The sequence below is a fragment of the Quercus lobata genome, chromosome 3 (assembly GCF_001633185.2).
Source record: "Quercus lobata isolate SW786 chromosome 3, ValleyOak3.0 Primary Assembly, whole genome shotgun sequence".
In the NCBI taxonomy this organism is placed as follows: Eukaryota; Viridiplantae; Streptophyta; class Magnoliopsida; order Fagales; family Fagaceae; genus Quercus; species Quercus lobata.
The window spans coordinates 17,482,152-17,499,314 of record NC_044906.1 but is presented as its reverse complement, the minus strand read 5'-3'; the positions used below and the strand labels follow the sequence as shown (position 1 = coordinate 17,499,314).

Here is a 17,163-nt window from a genome sequence, read left to right as displayed (position 1 = left end):
TAAATCAAACTCATTAACCTGCATACAATTGCCATACAAAGTGATCAACTTTAATAGAACTAGCTAAAATTTAAAAAAAGAAGACCACGTACCCTGTACTTAAAAATCCCAAGCAAGCAATCTGTAATCACAAAAAAGAAAAGAAAGGAATATTATTATCGAAAATTTAGAACTTTATCCCCAAAAACATACCAAGCCATTATTAGCAACATTTTCAAATCAATCCTAGTCACAGAATGCTTAATTTTTTTTAGGTACAATGAAATCCTCAAAATTACAAAAAAAATGAAACACCCCATTTGATTAAATAACTCATACTCATAACCCACATAAAGTGATTAACTTTGATAGAACTAACAAAAAATTTTAATGAAAACCCAGTACTCTTTTCTGACACAGACAAACAGAAAAAAAGAAAAAAAGAAAAAAAAAATCTGCTAAAACAGTATTGCTGAGTTCAGTTTGATTTGGTTTCATTTCATAGAGAATAAACAGAAACAAAAATCAGTTGCTAGTTCATATTTTCTTTTTCTCACTTCATTTTCCTAAACAACCAATAAGAGAGAGATGCCTGGTAACTATTAAGATTAAAACCCAAAAAACAAGCGGATTTGTATGAGATTTGAAATGTGATATTTTATACTGAGAAAGTGAGAAAGAGAGTTTATTTCGGATGGCTTATGCAGATAAGAGTTTTTGTGCGAGAAAAAACTGTGATTGTAAGAAAACAATGGTAGGAGGAAAAAAAAAAAAAAAAAGAAAGGAAAATAATTTAACTTTTCAGGTTTCAACTTCCAACCTAAGCTTTCGGATCCATGAATGATGCCCCATCTAGGTTCAACACCTCTTGGGTTTTGGAGAAATTATAAGGTTCTCATGGTGGACAAGTGATGTGATTCACCATTCTACTAAAAAATTTTCACCTGTTCAAAATTGTTGAGTCAAAATTTTTTTTAAAACATAAATTGATTAATAACTCAGTAATTTTCAACAAGAGTGAGTCTTTTAATGGAATAGTGGACAAATGGTGTGAGTACTGTATAATTTCTCCAGGTTTTGTAATTTACATTTTTAGGAGTTCTACGTCTATAGCATTTTCGCAATATTTTCACAATAAATCATAGGTGGTAAGTTACTATTGGTTCTAATTTAAATCTACTACTTAAATTACTTTTTTGCCCACCTATAACAACCTATCACCTAGGATTTGTTGTGAATATATTGTGAACATACTTTTCCAATTCTCATGCCATATCAGCAAAGTCTATATGTGGTGGGTCCCAGAAAAAGTGTAGTTCTTACTTCTCATCATCTTTATTTGGTTAATAAATCACTAATCCATGTGATGCATTGGCAAATTATGTTATAAAAGTCATGTAATGAATTAAATAGATCAATTTTGATAGACTCCAAAATAAATAAGAAAGAATTTCAATTCATAGTAATTATTCTTTATTATTAAATTAAGATGCCAATTAATTTTTTGTGTATCAAATCTCTTATTTGATGACAACAATTTTTTATTAGTTCAATTATCTAGAATCTTGTTCATGGCTATAATACTTGATATATAGTTATTTTTCAATATGATAGGAATTAAAGACAATTTTAACAAAATTGTTGCTATATGTGATCATGAAGTTGCCTTGCTAAAATAACAAAAACAAAAGTTTCTTGTAATGGAGCTTTATCTCAAATTTCATTTTGCAATATTATAGCACTCGCATCAGTGCTTGTATAATAAAAAAAAATATCACATTTTATTCAATTCATTTTGCACTAATACAATTCATTTTGCATTTAATTTTTAATTATTTCTTTATGTATCTCGAGGACAACAGAAGAGACTGGATGGTGATTATTATGTGTGCAGAAAGAGAAAAAATTTAAAAAATAATAAGAAATTTTTTATATTATAATGAAATGTAGTGTAAGTGGGTTTCAGTTAGCTCAACTGGTAAAGTTTCTGATGGTTGAATAAGAGATTTGAGATTCAATCATCGCCTACACTAAAAACCAATTGGTATTTTGGTCTAATGATAAAGAGTTATCATAAGAAGCGGATGCTATAGGTTAAAACTTTTTCAAAAAAAGAAAAAGAAAAAAAGAAATGAAATGTAAAATAGAAAATTTGATGTGGGGTGTTTTGAAAAGTGAGTATGTAAAATAAAACAAGTATGTTCTTATATTAAAATAAACAAAAAAATTTACACAAGATAATGTGAATGCTCTTACTCTTAGCAATTAATAATGGAGTCCATAAGTATAGAGCTTGAAAATCATACTATTTTTCAAAGGAATCAATAAAGCATAGCAGACCGCATGTAAGAACACAAGAAAATCAAGACAAAGAAAATATGATTGTCTAGTGGTTTCAATTTAATTCTTTGCATGCTAGGAATATTCTTGACCTTTCCAAAAAAAATTACATTAATTGACTAATTGTAAAAGCGCAAGGCTTTATATAAGGCCCAAATTGCATGATATTTCAACTATCACGTTTGAGAACCATATATAATCTGATCAAATCCTTGTAATTATGTTCATTGAGCTCAAGGTCAATTGTTTCTTGCTCAAAAAGAATTACTAGTAAATCTTTTTCATTGCATTGTAATCTGAAGAGGTTGAAATATTCTCCCAAATAATTAAAAATTGACGCTTGAACTTCCGTCTCTACCTAAAATGGTAGTTAGTTATAAGCAGCTCCCTCGGCAATCAACAGTCCCTTGAAGAGGTAAAACAAAGCTTCTCCTTTTATAAAAATTTTTCTACCTTTTTGTGACATAGCTTTCTTATTTTACTTTCTTTAGGTTATTTAGAGAAGAATGGGAAAAAGAAGACAATATTTTTTTCTTTTTTAAAGAACATGGTAGAGGTTCTCTGGGTTTTTGAGGCAAATGTTTGGTAAAGAGTAAAGACTCCTCTAGATTTATCGTTTTGTTCTTTTTTATTTTTTTTATTCATAGATTTTTATTTTAAAATATAAAGAAAAGTCTAACACTAGCTACATAATTCGTTGTTTCTTGGTCCAATTAGGTGTTATTTAATCTTTATTTTCTGAAAAGCATTTATTCTATTTGATTTTATTAAATAAATATGTGAATTTGGTATAAAAAATTTTAAATTTTTTTAAAAACCAAATCTAAAAACAGATCTCTAGATTAATTTGTCACTAGCAATAAAAAAAAATATATAACTAAAAATTCAGTTAAAAATCTTACAAATGAACAATAAATTAAAAGGCTTTGCTCTTTCATTTTTGTATCCTCAAACTATAGTCACTGCTAAATTTATTGTTGGAAGTTTTGTTGGATTGGTTTTGTTTTGAGTTGTAGTAATTGGCCTGACTTAAGTAAAAAGTTGCGTAATAAAGAACTAACCATATCAAATATGAAAGCAAATTTAGATGCAATGTTGGTTTGGATACAAATGAAAATGCTAGCGTCTGCGTTTTCCTCCTTTTTTTTTTTTTTTTTTTGAAACTAGCGCCTCTTTTATTATTTTTTTTATTGTTTTCAATTTTTATCAAAATAAGCGGTATCTAAACGCACCTGCACTCCCTTCTTGATATATAGAATAAAGGAAAACTTAGACTTGGGTTAGGTTCAGGAGCAACTTTGATTTGTAGACTTTGAAACATTCTCTTTTGGATTCGGAGGTCTTTTGGAGAATCTCTGCTTCCTTGTTGTTTGTATTTATAGTTTCTAGCTCTTCCGCTAAGTTTTCCAAACCCGAACCGTTCATCGAACCGTTAAAGGAAGAAATTCAAGATTTTTAAAGTCGGACTGAGGTTCAACCGTGATGATGTCATAATTAATTTAATAATTATTTAAAATATAAATAAATATATTAATTTAGTATAAGTGAAAATTTGACTAAAATAAACCAAATAAATATAAAGACCATCTTTCAAATGTATTTTTCATGTCACAACTTTTGTTATAGTGTTTCAAAAATTAACGCAATATTATCAATTATTAAACAAAATAATAATAATAATAATAAAAGAAAATTATTTATTTAAAATATACTATCAAAGCAAGATTTACATTATAAATTAAACAAATACTTACAAAATTGTACACTTTCATGTAAATATGTATAATATTGTACATTTTTTATAAATATATACAATGCTTTGTGCATTTTTTAATCTACTATTACATTTACATTGACAGTACAGAGGCAGTAAATAAATTTGTGGGAATTGGTGGGATTTTACCGTATGTTTGCTGTATAAGAAATGACTGAATCACATGTAAAAAAATGAGGCAATAAAATCAAATAAGTTTAAAAGAAAAAAAAAAATTACAAACCGAAAGAAAGGTGGAGAGATAGCCACATGTCCAACTCTTCACAGGAAAGGATAGTGCCTGCCAGCCAATGCCATAGTGATAGACAACTCATTCGAAAAGAAAAGAACTTGGCTTTTGGTTTTGGGTACTAGTGACTGGTGATAGAAGAAGAAAGAAGGAGCAAAACGGTAAAGAGGAAGAAGGAAAACGCAGATGGGGGAAAAAAGAAGAAAAGGTTTGTGCTTTTCATTTCATGCCATGAAATACATCCTTTCTTGAGGGAAGAATTAAAAACGTGGTTGGAACTTTTGTTGTTAAAATATTTTTTTATTTATTCTTATCTTTTTAGGTGCGTTTCTTCCCCCAAAAAAAAAAAAAAAATCATATTAAATAAGAAAAAAAAAATAAAAATTAATCTACAGTATTATTTATGTAGCAATGAAAATTATAAATTATTATATTATTTAATTTTTTTTAATTATTTATGAGTTTTATTGCATTTTTTTACCCATTTATAGACATTTTATTATACATTTTCAACTCATTTTTATTTTTATTCACATTATTTTTAGCAATAAATTTTTAATTTTAATAAAATAAACTATATTTAAACAGAACTTATATCTCTAAAGTTTTAAGTTTAACACTGCCATCCACTCAAAATTTTTACAGATTGTATTGCTCGTATCTTTACAAGAGATGATCTATATCTTTACAAGAGATATTCTACATCTATCATAACCGTGGTTTTTTGACACAACCATAAAATTACTCATCTCCACCTGGGCCACGCTCATGCCTCTTAAACAATGAGGCCCGAATCCAATTTTCATTTAAAATCCAAACAGCTTTACTTGCTACTTACACACAAAATCAAACATATTACGCCCAAAGTCTGTACACACCCCTTCGCAGCTTTTTGACACCCAATTTGTGAGTCCCGTGCGGTGCGGTAGGGACACACGCATTGACTCACATTTCCAAGTTTGCTTAATAGCTTGGGCCTCTTTTTGAGCCCATGAAAGAAAATGAGTCCATGTTCCATTATATAAGCAGCATTTTAGGTTAAAGTGCTTTACAATTTTTGTTGAGAGAAAGGAAGCGGCGGCAGCCTATGATGTGGAGAAATGCTTGTGCATCTTTACCCACCAGATCTATGTATGTTCCAACTTATTCTCTACCCTTTTGTGTTAGGGTTTCATTTCATGCTCCTACTTGTTCTGCTAGTACTACTTTTACAACTTTTGCTATTGCTAGTAGTTATAATGTCGAAAACCCAGATCCGTTCATGAATTATGTGAGAATTCGATACAGAGACTTTGATCATGGTTTGGATCCGTTTGATAAACGGCTTCATCTGAACCTTTTGCCTGCAATTATAGATTTCATTAGTTTATATTTTGCAATTGCAGCAATAAAGTATTATTCGACCGTGATTACTTTGTATAAAGATTTGAATCTTAAATGTTGCCTTCAACTTATTTTTTTCAAATGTGTTGATTAATTGCTTCTGCCATTTGAAATAGATTAGTTGTTACTTTCTGTCTTGATAAATATCATGTTGATCTTTTCTCCTAAGTTTTGGTTGCTTAGGAGGATGAAAGATGATAAACTGTTAATGTTATGCTTTGATATATAACATTATCATTGACAGTTTATGTAAGGATATTATCATTGACAGTTTATGTAAGGAAAGATTCAAAAAGTAAAAGAAAAATTGAATTTGAAAGTCAAGAAAAACAACTATTGGATTATTCCTTGAAAAAGGATTTGGAAGCCAAGAAAAAAAGAAAAGAAAGAGATTTGGAAGCAAGCAGACGAAAAGAAGAATGAGGATGGATGGATTTGCATGCAGACGAAAAGAAGAATGAGGGTGTATGGATTTGCATAGAAGAAATTATGATGCTAGTTGATGATAATTGTTTGTAAAATTGTAATAAAAATATTTAGTTTGATCTATGAAAGTGTTCATAAGTTTCATGATTTGTTCATCAATGGATATTGTAAGACAAAGAATTTTTGTTCATTACTGATTGCTCTATCAAACGGGCCTTAGCCTCTCTCAAGAAATGCATGTGAAAATATTTGTAATGTGTGTGAAGACAACATTTTTTCAATATGTGTAGATGAAAATAGTTTATATTTGTAATGTGTGAAAATAATTTTTTCAATGGATAACAATTATTTATGTGTAGATGAAAATGTGTGTGAAATTATTTACGTGTAGATGAAAATGTGTGTGAAAATATTTATAATGTTATTTAAAAATTGAAAATATGTGTATAAGATGCTCTATCAAACGGGCCTTAGCCTCTCTCAAGAAATGCAAAACAAGTAAGGTGTACTTGTGCGGTATACTTATTCCAAATTTTGCAGGCAAAACAAGTGAGGTGTACTTGTGCGGTATATTTATTCCAAATTTTGCAGGCTTGTGTTCCAATGTACATGGTGAGGTTAGTTATTTCAAAAATTGGAAAATATTAAGTCGGATCTCAATATTTTAATCTATAATATCCTTGTAGATGGAATGTGCAAAGGCACTAGGAAACTTGAAACTACACGTAACTATTCCCGGCCTTGTGAAGTGGAGTAGTAACAGCTAACTAGTAAATGAAGTAGGTCCGACATTGTAGAAAATTGATGACAGTAGTTGCTTAGTTGATTGCTTGATAGGTAACATGATAATCTAAAAGATATATTAGAACAACAAGACAACATGGCCAATGAAACTTCAGCAGGAAACTTGTTTGACGATTGCGGAAATAAAAAAATTTGAGGAATCTCCTCAAAAGCTTTTGTGTAAGCTATCTTAATATAAATAATTGTTATCTTCGTTACTGATTGCTCTCTCTTTCCAATACGTTGGACAAGGTTACAATTTTCATCTCTGAGTGCTTTTTTTTGGACACCTCAATTTCTATTATAAAGTCATCCAACAATTTCTACAAACAGCATATCACGAACCAGAAAAAACAGCACATACAACCAAAAAAGGTGATATATCATTAATTCCATGTACAATATACTAAGAAATGTCACCAAAAACAGGAATGTCATTCTATCAATTCTCTCTCAATTTCCTTGAGCATTCCCTTGTTTCTTTTCTATCTTTGAAATACCCAAATAACACATACACACGGGTATTACCATTTCCTCTCATTTTCATTTCATTTAATTAAAGAAAAAGTTTTTTTTTTTTTTTTAATTTTTTAAAGTAAGCTAAAAGGACAATATTAAAAGGTATACTTGTTGGTTGGGATTACTAAGTGGTTAGAGTCTTCTTTATCTTATCTGGAGACAGAATCAGGATTTTAAGTTAGTGGGGGCCGGAATATAAAGAAAAAAATCATCCAAATAATAATCCATATAGTATCAAAATATTACAAATGCTCAAAATCGTTGTTTCTAAATACATTAAGATGCAATTATTTACCAACAAAAACAAATAATGTCTTTTTTTAATATTAGGCTGGCTATGATTTTTTTTTTTTTTTTTTGGAAGTTAGAGCATTCATATTGATGGTGCTAAAAATATTAACTTTTAGCATTTCAAAAAGTTACTTTATTTATTTTACTATCTCACTTTACAATACACCCAATATCAAATGTTCTATTTTTTTATAACTTCATTTAAAATAATATAAACAATTCATTAAAATAATAAAGAAAGTAAGAGAATTTGAGTTTTTCAATTAAAGGAAGAGATATAACCTTAATAAAATATTTTATTTTATTTTTAATAACTTGCTATAAAAATTTAGTTTTAGCTTCTCCAATAACGTATAATTTTTTAGTTCTTTGGTGGTAAAATAGTTTTTTTTTTTTTTTGGCTAAAATACAATCACTATTATAAATATTTTTATTATTTTTGTTAAGTTTTTTAGTTAGATAGTTGCTATTGGGTGAGACTAATTAGGCTTATTATGTAAAAAAGTGGCCTCAAGTTTTAGAAGATGGTCTAACTACAGAAATGAAAAATTTTATAACTTGAAAAATAAAAATTGGACCCAGGGGCCCATGCCCCTAGCTGGGTCTGTCCCTGATCTTATCAACATTTTGTTGTGTGTTTCCACCTTTAGGCAAAAACAGTACCACAGGACGGTGCCATCAAACAGACTGCAGCTTGCTCCTCCGACACCTCTGTTTCTTCGTCACTGATGGTAACCTTTGCAGCAAGAAATCATTTCCCAAAAGCCATTAATTTTGTCTTCAAAGGCTCTCTCAGATTTCTGCCACCATTGCCAACAGCTTTAGCAGTGGGTGTGGTTGTGGCATTGGAATTGGATTTGGTGGTAGTGGCAGTAGCACGAGCATTTGATCTATATTTTTTTCCTATATGATACATGACTCAAACCCACATAGAATTCCTCCTCTTTCTGTCCCTGATCCCACAGGCAATACACAGTGACTGAAAAAACAACAAACAAAAAGAAACATTAATCTAAAGAACAAACACACAACACAAAATGACAAACAAAGCAGTCTAATAAAATTGGAAATATTAAATAAATACCCAAAAATTTAAACAAATGCAACAGAATTGAAAAACATTTCCCCAAGGTAAACCCAAATTGAGGAGACTTAAAAGCTCAATAAAAAATTCAGATAAGAAATCGGTAAAAAAAAAAAAAAATGGGGAAGCAAACTGAAATGACCAATGGGTCTTGAGGTTTGGCTAAAAAAGAATATTATTATAATTCAGCCACTAAGAAAAGAGCCCAAATATCAATGTCACAAACCCAACACAAATTAAAGGTGAAGTACCAAATGATGATTGAGGAAACTAAAAAGGGATAAAATTAGAAACCCTTTAAATCAAAAGCATAAACCCAGAGTAATCAGGGTAAAATTACGTGAGTATAGTGATTTACTTTGAAAATATTTTTTTAAAACAATGTATATGGAACATGCTTGCACTCTTATCCATATGCATGCTAACTAAGTGTGCGTTTGGTATGAATTATTTTTGCCAACTTATTTTACTACTTAGCTTATTTTTGCTATTATTTATGGGTCCCACTGCACTCTTTGGTACTTTTCATAGGTTCTACTGTACTGTTTCAGCTAACTTTTACCTTTATCTACAGTATTTTCAATAAACAATTTTCAGTTTCAACAAAATAAATGGATCTCAAATGGATCCTAAAATAACAAAAACAAAAGTTTCTTGGAATGGAGCAGATCTCAAATTTTATTTTGCAGTATTAGTATTAGTCTATTAGATAATGGAGTCCATAAGTATAGAGCTTGATAATCATATTATTTTCCAAAGGAATCAATAAATAAAGCATAGTAGACTACATGTAAGATCACAAGAAGATCAAGATACTAATTGATCAAAAAATCTGATTTGTCTAGTGGTTTCAATTTAATTCTTTGCACGCTTGGAATATTCTTGACCTTCCCATATAAAAATTACATTGTTTGACTAATTGTAAAGCATAAGGCTTTATATAAGGCCCAAATTGCTTGATATTTCAACTAACACATGTGTAAGTACTGTATATAATCTGATCAAATCCTTATAATTATGTTCATAGGGCACAAGGTCGATTGTTTCTTGCTCAAAAGAATTATTATTACAATAAGAATGATTACAATGCAATGAAAATGATGATAACTTGTTTTTTAGGCCACCATAAGATATATATATATATATATATGTTGTCTTGAAATTATCAACACCATTAATTGCGTAGATCTCTTTGGCTTTGGCACCGATCTTTGTATTGCATTGGCTAGTTGATGAAGTAAAACTCAATAGTATGCTATAATGTGAAGTTTTGCATATGCTCTACAAAGGGAAGCATTAGCATCTTGTGTGATTATGCCTTGCTTGAGATAGTTTTTCTTTCTTTCATTCTGTACTTGGGGAAATTTCTTTTTTTCATTCCCTACTCTGTTGTTTTCCCAACAATCACAATACAATAACAGTACAGGTTACTATTGAAGCAATAAGTCTACTGAATATTTTTTTCACCAAGTTCTTTCATTAGCATTACTCCCAAGTGAAGCAATCTTGCAGATGCTTTGTCCCTTTTTTTTTTCAGGCCACAAAGCATAAATCTTATATTTATTCTCCTTTTTTTATTATTTAAATCTTCTCAATGATTTTTTAAGTTTTATTGATGTTCATCATGCACATTGAGTTATAGCGTTATAGGGTTGGATTTGGTTGAACTCTTTTTATTCTTTGCTAAAAACCATGATTGATAATTTGAAATCTGTTGCATTATTTTCTCCCAATTAATTCTAGTGCACATTTGAAACTAAAAAATTCTACAGTTACAATTTCTTTTAGGGGAATAGTTATAAAAGTTATCACAACATCTTCCCAAAATTTGTTAAAGTGGTAAGTTATTATTGGATCAATACCACTTTCATATTAACTCACTATAAACATTATTTTTATGATACATCAATCACAACAAACAACATCAACAATTATTAAAAAAAAAAATTGTAAAATTTGTTCGGATCTTTAGATTTATCACATGCAAAATCCCTTCAAAATAAGAAGTTATAAAGGAAGTTATGATTGGAGTGCGTATATAGAAATTGAACCTTACATTGGTCATCACCGATTAGTCCAGAGAGTGAGAAAATATACAGACAATGTAAAATGGGCTGAAAAACTTGGTGATTTAGCCCAAGTATTAGAGTAGTTGAGCCATCACTAATTTGAAACACCTTATTACAAATGTCCACAGGCCCAAACTCTAACCACCACCCTTTCTATGGTTGGGTGCTTAGTGCTTAGTAGGCTTTAAAGTTTAATATCAAGAAGGGCACATGACTTATGGCTAGGAATGGACTACAACTCTTATAGGTTAAAAACTCTCGTAGTCTCCCTCCCTAAGCTAAATGAGGAAAACTTGCAATATTCCCACATGAAATTTACAAAGTACAATTTTGAGTAAATTCCACCTCAAAATTCATCATACCTAAGAGATAAACTTTATGTGTGTATAAAGCCTAATTAGAGAAACATAACAAAATCTCATAAATGAATGAGAAAATAACATTTTAGCATGGACATGTTTAGAAAAAAGAAATAGTAGTAAGAAGTCATGACATGGATAAGCAAGATTAAAAAATATAAAAGATTAGATAAAAGAGAAAGAAAAGTATATAACTCTAAGTTGTTGGCAAGCAAGAATATATTTCTTGCTTGCTTGTGTTTTTGTTCTTTCTTTTTGTCCTTTGGAAGAGTGACACTTATCTCATATTCCCTTCACCTTTCTTTTTCTTTTTCTTTTTTTGGTAGAAAATATTCCCTTCACCATAGTAGGGTTTTTTTTTTTTTTTTTTTTTTTTTGAGATAGAAATATATACACCTTAGTAGCTAAATCAAACGTTTAAAAATAAATCTCGGGAGACAAAAGTAACTCCTTTAGAGATGAGTATACATTACTAAAAAAAAAGAATTTACTATTATACTGTATCTCCATAGATTGTCTAGACTCTAGAGGTAAATAAATAAAGTTCTCCAAAATAGATTGGTTCCAAATTTATTTGATTCAAGAGGTTTGAGTTCCTAATACTCTGAAAGAGTGACTCTTATCTCATATTCCCTTTACCTTAGTAGCTAGCAGCCTAAATCAAACTGATTAAATACCTTAGGAGACAAAAGCTACTCCTTTTTAATCATAGTGGCAAATCTGAAAAAGAATTAAACCATGTGAGAGATGAGTATACACTATAAACTACTAAAAAAATAAAAGAATTTTCTGTCATATTGCATTGCATCTCCATAGATTGTCTAGACTCTAGAGGTAAACCAAAATAGATGGTTTCCAAATTTATTTGATTCAAGAGCTTTGACTTCCTAATATTTTTTATCAAACAAGGCAAATTTCACATTTTGTGGTATCACCTGATTTAATATCTACAATTGCATTCTTGCACAGTTAATTTATTTTTTTGTTTCTCATGGACTTATCCATGGCCATGATCACCATTGGCAAACCACATCATATCCGTGCATTTGCTCTTTGCAAGAATAGTAACTTCTTTGGACTCAAATTATAGGTGAGTTTGGCATCAACTTTAAGCTTTTAGTTTTTGTGTATAGTTTTTTAAAACCTCACCTTTTTTCGCATTTTCTCACTTTTTCAAAAAAATTTCAGGCTAAAAGTATACTTTAGTACACTTTCAGCAAAAAACTAGATAAGGTATTTCCAAACAAACCCATATTTAGAACATAACTAAGTTCCAAGCCTCTTTATTTAGAACCTGTGCAGACACAATTGGCATTATTTTTTAGCCATTATTTATAGTCTTTAAGTGATGGGGAGAGGTTGAGGATCCAATTGGCATTCATTTGGAGCACTGGCTATAGTATATTATTATACTACAAGCTTTTGGGCATGGTCTTTGAGTGATGCATTTGTACAAAATTTGAATTTTATTCTACCTCCTTATTGTAATTTCCTTTTGGTTTCAAATAATTTGTCCTCCTTGTGAGTTACACTCTCTTCCTTTTTCTCAGACGTGCAAATGAAGGCAGATTTTGATTCTCTTGTGAAGTTCATTGATAGTATTTTAATATAGTAGGTGGAAATTTAGAGAAGCAATGTATTCAACATCTTATCTAGTACCTTCATTCTTACACTCTTCTGTTCTTTAGGAAATCTTTTTCTTTTATTTATTTATTTTTACTTTTTGGAGGGTTTTCACTAATTTGAAACACTTTAGGTCCAAAGTTTAACCACCCTTCCTATGCTTGGGTGCTTAGTAGGCCTGAAAGTTCAATATCAAGAAGGGCACATGATTTATGGCTAGGAATGGGCTACAACTCTTGTAAGTTAAAAACTCTTTCAATCTCCCTAAGCTAAAGAATTAGCATGGACATGCTTAGAAAATAATAATAATAGAAAAAGGAAAGGGTAGTAAGAAGTCATGACATGGATAAGTAAGATTAAAAAATATAAAAGATTAGATAATAGAGAAAGAAAAAAATGTATAACTCTAAGTTGTTGGCAAGCAAGAATATATTTCTTGCTTGCTTGTGTTGTTGTTCTTTATTTATTTCCTTTTCTTTTAAGTTGGAGAAGGAATTTATTTTTTGATACGATAGGATACACTATATATAGTAGAAGTCATTAATGAGTTCTTCATGACCTTAGTTCTAGCAATATTGAAATTGAGGCTAACTTGGAGGTTTTTCTAGGTGTGTTTTTAAGCCAAAATAGAATTTTTCTTGGTGTAAGTATTCATAGTTGCTTTTGCAAATTTATTCATATATACGCGCACGTGTTTCTATTATTATTCATAAACGGTAAGTTGCTATGTTTGCTTAAAATTTGTCATATAAATATTAAATGTAGTAAATTTTTATTGCACTTGGATTAATACTATATTTTTGTGAGATATTACCACTAAATAGTTTGGTTTATGTTACTATATTATTGGATCCATGCTTTTATTTAATATTTATTTATAAGTTAATCACATGCAAAATTTCAAAATAATAAGTTGCCCTTTACCTTTAAATCTATAAGGTTAGCCGTCTAATTTTTTTGTTGAAAATTTTTTTGGATTGGCTTTGTTTTTTTGAGTTGTACTAACTGACTTGACCTAAGTAAAAATTTGCATAAAAAGGCAAACTTAGCTGCACTTTCTACTTGATATATGGAACAAGGGAGAACTTAGATTTGGGTAAAACAAATTATACTTGTTTAGTCTCAAGAATTGGGGGAAGAATTAAAGACATGGTTTAAACTTTTGTTGTGAAAACATTCTTATTATTTATTCCTAACTTTTTACATTTATTTCCTTTAATTAAAAAATCAGAATTTTTTTTTATTTGTTTAAGGAAAAAAAAAAACAATTAAAAAGACTCATCTCTAATTCAATAGTTTTAAGTTTAACATTGACTTCCACTTTTTAGATTACAAAATATAAAAACAATAATTTATGAGCATGACTTAGGTACAGTACTTAGGTGTTGTTTCTTAGATTCCTCTTTTAAGATTTTGCCATGTGGCTTTTTCTCATGGATGGAAGTGTATTTTTTAAGTTAAATAGCCACATGGCAGAATCTTAAGAGAAAAATCTAAGAAACAGTACATAAAATATTGTACATAATTTACATCTTTAGTTAGAGAAAGTTATTATGGATGGTATTGTCTATATCTTTTTACAAGAGATGAAGAAAACATCTATCATAATAGTTTTTTGACACAACCATAAAATTATTCATCTCCACCTGGGTCACGCCCATGCCTCTTAAGTAATCAAGCCCAAATCCAATTTTCATTCAAAATCCAAACTTCATTACTTACTTTTGTTTGACACAAAATAAAACGCCCAAATCCTGCAAATACTCCTCCTTCCTAAATGTTTGCTCCCAACCAAAAGAAGCCTTCAATCTTTTCTTAAATTAAAAACAACGGTGTTTCACATCAAAATCAAGCAATAAAAAATGCTATAGAACTGAAAAAGCAGCAATACTCATGCCTATTTCTCTTTCTTTGTTTGTTTTCATCTATATATGATATATAGATTTGGATTCAGCTTACTAGCCTTGTTGTATCGAATCACTTTTTTTATTTTTCTCTAAACAAATTGGATGTTATTCTGTTTGTGACTGTGCATGTGATACAAGAAGATGGAGCAACAACAACAACTTCTACATTTTTGCGATTCAAAGCATCACTTGGTCTACCGTCCAAACTATAGAGGTGGAGCTACTTGTTGTGGGTGCCAAGAATTAATTTATGGTCCTAGTTACTACTGTAACAGATTTGGATGCCCGGACTACTAGCATCATAAATCATGTGTAGAACTACCCCTTAGGTTGCACCATCCCTTGCACCCATTACATCCTCTTATTCTTTTTGACAAAAAAACTAGTTATCTTGAGAAAGAAAACAGTAGCTACCAAATCTGTAAAGAATCTCGCTTTGAATACACTTATCGTTGTTACCGTTGTGACTTCAACCTTCACATCAAATGCACTGTTTTACAACTTAAAATTGAATTCCACGATCACCCACACTAGGTAATGCTATGTTATGTAAAAATATATAGTTGGTATAGTAATAATGTAAATTTACACTAATGCTACTAATTTTGCATTTAGTTTTTATTCTTTCTTTATATATCTCGAGGATAACAGAAAAGAGTGGATGGTGATTATTATGTATGAAGAAAGAGAAACAATTTTAAAAATTAAGAAAAATTTTATATTATAATGAAATGTAGTGTAAAATAGATAATCTGATGTCGGGCATTTTGAAAATTGAATATGTAAAATAAATAAATAAAGTACATTTTTTATTAAAATAAGCAAAATTTATTGCACAGACTAATGTGAATGCTCTTACTTTTAGTATTAGATAATGGAGTTCATAACTATAGAGCTAGATAATCATATTATTTCTAAAGGAATCAAGATACATTGATTAAAAAAAAAAAAAAAAACTGATTTATCTACTGGTTTCAATTTAATTCTTTGCATGCTAGGAATATTCTTGACCTTCACAAAAAAAAAAAAAAAAAAAAAAAACCATTAATTGACTAATTGTAAAAGCGCCAGGCTTCATCTAAGGCCTAAATTGCATGATATATCAACTATCACATGTATGAGTACTATATATAGGGGTGTCCACAGGTCGGGTTGGGTCGGTTTTCGACCTAGCCCGAACCCGACCTGCTGGCATCGAGTGGAAAGAAGAATGACCCGAAACCAACCGCCGGCGTCAAACGGTCGAGTTGGTTTTGGGTTCGGGTGGAGATCAAGTTTGTTTGATCGGTTTCGGGTTGCCACCGGAGCTGCAAAATCATCGTCGGAATCTGCAAAATCATCATCGGAAAATGTAAAAACTCACCAGATCTACATCAAAATCGCTGAAATCTACACCAAAATCGCTGAAATTTGCTGGGAATGGCTAGATCTGGCTAAATCTCACCAAATATGGTTAAGAACTCACTGGATCTCCTAAGATTTGAGCTTGATTTCGCCGGATTTGTATATAACCTCCGTCGAGTCAAGTGGCTCGGGTTTTGGAGAAGAAAACCCATCACTCGACTCGCCGGCGTCGGGCCTTCGGTGCGGAAACCTGAAATTGACCTATGGGAGTGTTGGTTTGGGCTAAACTCAGGTGGAGGTCAGGCGGGTTGGTTGGTCCGACGAGTCGCAGTCAGGTCTGGACACCCCTAACTATATATAATCTGATCAAATTCTTGTAATTATGTTCATTGGGTACAATGTCGATTGTTTCTTGCTCAAAAGAATTACTATTACAATAAGAATGATTACAACACCATTAATTATGTAGATCTCTTTGGCTTTGGCAACAGATTTGGTACTGCACTAGCTAGTTGATAAAGTCAATAGTATACTGTAGCGTGAAGTTTTGCATATGCTCTACAAAGGGAAGCATTAGCATTTTGTCTGATTATGCCTTGCTTGAGATAGTTGGGCACATAGAATCATAAGACAAATGCACTACAAGTAATGTTTACCAAACTGCCAAGAAAGGAAGAAAATTATGCATGGTGTTTTTTTTTTTTTTTTTTGAAGGAAATAGTTTTTCTTTCTTTCATTCCCTACTCTGTTATTTCCCCCACAATCACATTCACAATACGAGAACAGTATGGGTTACTATTAAAGCAATAAAGTTTTCATATATGTACCCTTACTTCTCCAAGTGAAGTAATCTAGCAAGATGCTTTGGTCCCCTTTTCTTTTTCAGGCCACAAAGCATAAATTTTATATTTATTCTACTCTTTTATTATTTAAATCTTCCCAATGATTATTAAAGTTTTATTGATGTCCCTTTTTCTTTTTATTCTTTGCTAAAAACATTCACTGATATCAACTGTATCATTCTCTTCCACTTGATTCTAGTGCACATCTGAA

The 17,163-nt window shown here is 30.4% G+C and overlaps 1 long non-coding RNA gene across 1 annotated transcript; it reads left to right on the top strand.

Moving 5' to 3' along the window:
* The first annotated feature begins 4,867 nt into the window (after positions 1-4,867).
* Positions 4,868-6,361, top strand: LOC115979796. Its single transcript, XR_004089200.1, has 2 exons — positions 4,868-5,453; positions 6,063-6,361. It is a non-coding gene; the product is annotated as an uncharacterized LOC115979796 (long non-coding RNA).
* The last annotated feature ends 10,802 nt before the right edge of the window (positions 6,362-17,163 follow it).